Here is a 6,388-nt window from a genome sequence, read left to right on the forward strand (position 1 = left end):
ATCCCCTGACTTAAATTCAATCGATTTCCAAATCGATTTCCGTCAGTTTTGCTGAATTCCTGCATGGCCAAATCGATTGGGAAATCGATTTCATAAAAAGTTTAGCCCTTGTGACTTCCCAAATCGATTGGGAAATCGATTTCCCTGCTTATCCTTCCAAGAATACTTAAACTAATTCAATCACACTCACACATAACTCCAAAACTTAACACTTAGTAATTCCCACACAATCACCACGACAAATTGAGTTTCGAAATAGTTTTACAACCCATCACACTTACGCACAATAAACAATTCATATCACTTAGCAATTTCAACACAATTACCACGACAACTCGAATTCAGAACACTCAATCATAAACTTGATTCAAACACGACTCGTGTGCCAAGCACCCTAATGCAATGCGTATATGCCAAAATGCATGGACTCGGAATTCCAAACCAAAACCCTTCTCAACATAGTCTTCCTCAATTTTGTATTGTCAAGTATAGTATAACAACACATCCATTACATCTCAAAATATCGTTTGGACCTACCTTGAATTTAGGTGTCATGCCAACCTCGATCAACTTTCTCTTCTCCTAAGTACACGTCTGTCATTTGGAGAACTTTAATCTCATTCATCAATTAACTATTTATAATAATCATTCCACAATGCATTTCCTCGATGAAGAATCCAAAATAAGATCCAAGTCACGAAACTTCTTTAACAACTCCAACTCATTCACTGTTACGAACGAGAGATGAACCAATTTCCTGCTTAAGGCATCACCCACCAAGTTTGCTTTCCCTATATGGTAATCCAATATGAACTCATACTCTTTAATGAACTCCATCCATCTGATCTTCCTAATGTTAAGCCCATTTTGATTGAACAAGTATTTCAAACTCTTATGGTCACTAAATACATCAAAATTGCACCCATATAAATAATTTCTCCAATTTTTCATTGAAAAGACAATTGTAGTAACCTCCAAGTCATGAGTGGAATAGTTCTTTTCATGGACCTTCAATTGCCTCGAGGCATATACCACTACTTGTTTGTTTTGCATCAATATACAACCTAAATCATGATAAGAAGCATCACAATAAACTTTGAAGGCTTTTCAAGTTACGGCAACCCTAACACTAGGGATATAGTAAGTTTTTCTTTCATCAGTTGAAAACTTTTCTCACACACCACAACCCATGCATAAATCTGGTTCTTCGTCGTAAAGTGTGTTAATGGAGTTGCAATCTTGGAAAATCCCTTAATAAATCTCTTATAGTACCCGACCAAGTCCATAAAAATTCTTATCTATGTACTATATACAGTTGTTTCCATGTCTTCATGACTTCTACCTTGGTAGGGTCGACTGCGATACATTCTTTAGAAATTATTTATCCCAAAAGTTGTTGTAACCAAGTTGATTTTATACTTAGAATTTTGTTGATAACAAAAATATTTTATGAGGACAATATATTTGACTTCAAATAGTATGAAAGAAGATTCATGTTTTTGATGTAAAACTAAAATAAGATTTGATTCAAATTTATAATTGAGGAAAATCTAAAATAAGATTTGAATCAGATTTATAGTTAAAGAAAATGTAAAATAAGATTTAATTCAGATTTATAATTGAAGAAAATCTAAAATAAGATTTGATTCAAATTTATAATTGATGAAAATCTAAAATAAGATATAATCGAAGAAAATGTTTGACCAAGATGAAAATATAATATGGTAAAGATTTGAAGAAGATTTGATCAAGATTTATCTACAACAAAATAGAAACATAATCAATCTGAAGAGTTTACAAACTCAATCTAAACAAAATAGGAACATAATCAATCTAAAGAATATACAAACTCAATATGAATAAGATACAATTCAGAATTAAATAAGGACTAAATTAAAGCCGAAATTTGAATTATATATAGATACTAAATGTTGAAAAAGAAGATAATTGAAAATCAAAAGAGAGTAGACGAACTCAAACTCAAATTCCAAATTCATCTTTTAGTTCAAAGAGATAAACACTTGTTTGAATGATAATTTTTTTGTAAGTGTTTTTTTCTTATAGAGTGTAAGAGTTATTATTATTATTAGACTTGTTAGAAGCAAACACTTAAAGTTCCAATCTTTTGTATCCAACCTAATAGTGGTTTAGTTCCTTCTTCAATCTGAGGTTGTTAGCTTGGTAGAAGAAGACTTGGCTTGTAGGTTCAAAGTGGTTATTTCCTCAGTTTAGGGTTGTCAGACTGTTTGAGAAGAGTGAATTGGAGGATCAGATTATTTATAATTCAAGGTATTTAAATTAGTGGATTAAAACCTTCTGAATTATGGGACAAAATGTAGCCAAGTTAGTGGTGAACCATGATAAATCTGTGTCAAATTATTTATGCTTTCATTGCTTGTTACATCTAAATCTAATTGCTTCTTATATAAGTAATTGATAAAAACCAACCAACCTTCATCAAATTAGAAAAAAAGTTATCAACGTTGGGAAATACAATTCAACTCCTCTCCTTTTCGTGTTTGCACCTTCAAAAGCTTCACTTCTTCCAATCAAAATTAACATTTTCCTAGATTTGCATACAATTGATGCTCCTTCAGTACTTGTAGAACTTGACACAAATATCCCTCATGTCCCCCTGACTCTTAGAATAGATCAAGATGTCATCGATAAAGATAATGAATGAGTATCATTTTGATAATATTAATAACTATGTAAAGAAATAGAACATGATATTTTCTAGTGACTTAAAGTATAGATCTAAGTGTAAAAACTCTTACTAACACCAATTTGTATATATTAAAAGAAATTATATTACTAAGGTGGAGAGACACCTTGGATGAAAGTTGGTAACTCATCACCAAATTTGCTTTGCATAAAATTAAGGAGAACTTTAAGTTGATTTAGTGTTTGTTAAAGTTGTTCATTAGCCTCTTCATATCCATTTAGATTTTCTTCCAAAGTGTGCACTTCCTTCTGTAAGTCCTCAACATTTTTTGACTAAAGCTACTGGCATTGCCTAATTGAGTGAAATGTTTGTGCGTTTTAAAAAACACTCATGGGGCAAACACCTGATCCACGCACTCGACTTGAATGAGCTTCATACACTTTTCCAATAACATCATTTGGATAAGTATTATTCTTTAATGGAACACCTTCAGTGGCAACACGTTTTTGATCTTGAGACAAGTTCTCTGATATCTTTTCCTATTAGAAAAATAAAAGTCTGATAAGTTTTGTACATTTAAAAGCCTATTGAAAATAACGCATTTTATATTATATTTGAGGTATCTTCAAAAGCAACAACTAAGTTGGCACTAAAAAACCTTCATGAAAAATTCCAAAAAAAAAATCACGCATTTACTTTGAATTAATTGCTCAAAAAATAGTGCAGAAAATTACAAATATGCGTAGTTCTCTCACAAATACTCCAACAAATAGCATGCAAAATTAACATCTTGTTTAAGGCTCAACAGTATCCAATTAGTACCAAATTTCATATTCCATTTCTTCAACATGTTAGTAATCATATATAATGCTCATAATAGTTTTCATTTGGCGAAACTCGAATGCTTGAAAGAAGAAATCTTTAACACGTTATAGCATAACAATAAAAAACACACAATAGTCTTATAACATCATATATATCTAGTTCGTATTTTACTCACTTAGTTTCTACAATTTTCAAATGTTAGTCATTTACATGCATTTAATATAAATGTCAATGTAATTTACTGACTTTGTAAAAATAATGCAACATATAATTATACCTTCATTTGTGGTTTTTTTATTAGTAACTAACAAAAGCATTGCAATCATTTTTAGGGACAGGAGGATCAATAGCAAGTAGAAGTATCTGATTGTGGAAATAATAATACAATCTCAAGTAAGATAATATAATAACATCCGTACAACCACCACCAATAAGACAACAAATTTAATGATATGAGATTTTTTACCTTTAACTTTGATAAGTAATGGCTCCTTTTTATGTTGTGATTCAGTTTCATTTGGCCTTGGTGAAGGTTCAACTACATCATACTTAAATGGGATATTTGCCAAGTTGACATTTGTAAATTGATCCTCAAGATGATTGTTGTTGAGTTGTTGGGCTAATCTTTGAGAGTTTCATCATCATTTGAATTTTCTTGTCTCTATAACCTTTCTAACATTTCTTGTCCGAAACACATGCGCCTTTCCCCATATCAAATCAAATACCTGCAAGATTTTTTGACAAAGAGATAAAACATATATCTAATTAACTTATATTTTGATCTAAATGAGAAATATTATAGCATCTATCAATAATATGTTGGCACCTATATCCAATCCAATAAGTATAAAATCTCTAGTCTTTGTGCATAAAGATCGTAATAAAGCCTAATAGAATAGCTTGCTTAAGTTTACTCAAATAAAATAAAACAAAAAAAGAATTGTACGCTTAACTATGAATTGAAGGGATGAAACTTGAAGAATGATTAATTAATAACTTTGATTAACAAAGTTCACCAATGCAATTGAAAATTCTGACTACAAGTATTCATAAATAAGAAAAACTGACTCATCAGAACGACATAACCCAAGAATCTTAACAACATTCTTATGCCTAATTTTAGTCCAAGTTTTTACTTCAACTTTCAAATTCTTTGAAGAATAGTTTCCAAATTTAACTAGCTTCTTTACAGAAACTAAATCACCACATAAACTTATGCCTAAAATCAAGGTTTGTAGGAAAAGGTAACTCAGCAAGAGAAGAAGGAATTTCTCCTATTACATTATTATCTTCTAGCGACAGAGAAACTAGTTTCTTTCATTTTTTCAGTTCTGGAATTTTACCAGAAAGAGAATTGTGAGAGATACTCATAATCGGTGAGTCAAAAAATTAGGAGGAATTTCACCATTAAAATGATTAAGAGAAGCAAAAAATTTGTATAAGCTTTTAATAGAGCCAACACCTTAAGGAATTTTACCATCAAAATGGTTATTATCAAGCTGAACTTGTTCTAAAAAAGAAACTTCTGATATTGACTCAGGTGTTTTTCCTTCATTGCCTTGAAAATCAGTAAGGATTGGTAACAAAATTAAATATAGATTAACAAATCTAATCACTCCAAAAAGTGCAGGATATATTGGTGTACCTCCTCCAAAAGAACAACCTGATGGACAAATTACTAATCACGTTCTAGTTTATCTTGAATATAAAATCAAAAACATTATAGTTATTATTTTAATTAGAATTATGCAGCTTTAAAAATGTATTACAATAATTCTATTGAAAGGTTATGGAGCTATAAAAAGGTATGGTTTCATCCTAATCCTAGTTATCATTGTGTTGTATTACAACCACAGAATGAAAGGTTATGGAGCTATAAAAGGTATGGTTTCATTATGGAGCAAATATATATATTAACAATCTAAACCTAAAAATGATTCAATTTATTAGTGAATGGAAGAGAACAATCTAAACTTAAAAAATTGAAATCATCACAGGAACAATCTAAACATAAAAAATTAAAATTAAAAGAGATTTTGAGTTTTTACTAGAGAGAACAAAAGAGAACACTGAGCTTGTGAGTTCTTGGCGACGGATGGGTCGTGAGTTCTGGTTTGAGGTTGGGTCGCGTGAAGTTCTTGCCGAGTCGTGAGACGTTCTTGCTTGTGGCTAGATTGTAGGCGTTCTTGCCGGTTTGCCGGTGATTGGGTCATGAGATGTACTTGTCGATGTCGGCGACAGGGTCGTGAGATGTCCTCGTCGATGCCAGTGGAAATTTCACATATTTTAGAGAAAAGAAGAAACTAAAAAGAAGGATATGCAGAAAGGGAATGAGAATGGAAAAAAATAATAAAAGAGGGAATGTCGGTTCTTTTGTAGGGTGGGTAGATTATTTTATTGTTATTTTTTTCTCCTATAAATCTTAAATTGTTTTCTAAGGCTAAAGCTCTCGGCCAAAAACAAGGGTGGGAGAACAATTTCTTTAAATTTCCCGATTACCTTGAGACTAAGCCTCCAATATGACAAATTTTACTCGTCGAGTGTAACCTAATGCCAATTATCAAGAATTTGATAATCGGATCGATACAAATTAATAAAAACAGAGCAGTAACAATCAATAATAATTTAGAATCATCGAATTCAATTGAAAACTATATTTAAAAATTATAATTTATAATTTATTCAACATAGTCTTAATATATTACATCTGAAAATAAAAGATCATTATCTGATTACAACATAAAATAAAAATATCAAATTTAAATGTCAGCGCATCTGGAATTGTTCTTTTGATGTTAAACCTGTCTCAAGTTCCTCTGGCTAAAGAGATAAAAATAAAGAGTGAGATATAAAAGTGAGCTATGAAAATAAAAGGATGGGTAGTTTTAAAACTATTTC

General features: G+C 30.8%; 1 long non-coding RNA gene across 3 annotated transcripts; it reads right to left on the reverse strand.

The window, feature by feature from the left end:
* Window positions 1–2,433: 2,433 nt before the first annotated feature.
* Window positions 2,434–5,918, reverse strand: LOC101499353 (uncharacterized). Of its 3 annotated transcripts, none has more exons than XR_001144934.3 (4): window positions 5,539–5,918; window positions 3,957–4,215; window positions 2,832–3,204; window positions 2,434–2,635 (listed from the first exon to the last, which is right to left on the reverse strand). It is a non-coding gene; the product is annotated as an uncharacterized lncRNA (long non-coding RNA). The 3 variants fall into 3 exon arrangements; XR_003470508.2 differs by having other exon boundaries at window positions 2,434–2,641; XR_001144933.3 differs by having other exon boundaries at window positions 2,434–3,204; window positions 5,539–5,893.
* Between the last annotated feature and the right edge of the window lie 470 nt (window positions 5,919–6,388).

This window comes from Cicer arietinum, chromosome 3 (genome assembly GCF_000331145.2).
Source record: "Cicer arietinum cultivar CDC Frontier isolate Library 1 chromosome 3, Cicar.CDCFrontier_v2.0, whole genome shotgun sequence".
NCBI lineage: Eukaryota > Viridiplantae > Streptophyta > Magnoliopsida > Fabales > Fabaceae > Cicer > Cicer arietinum.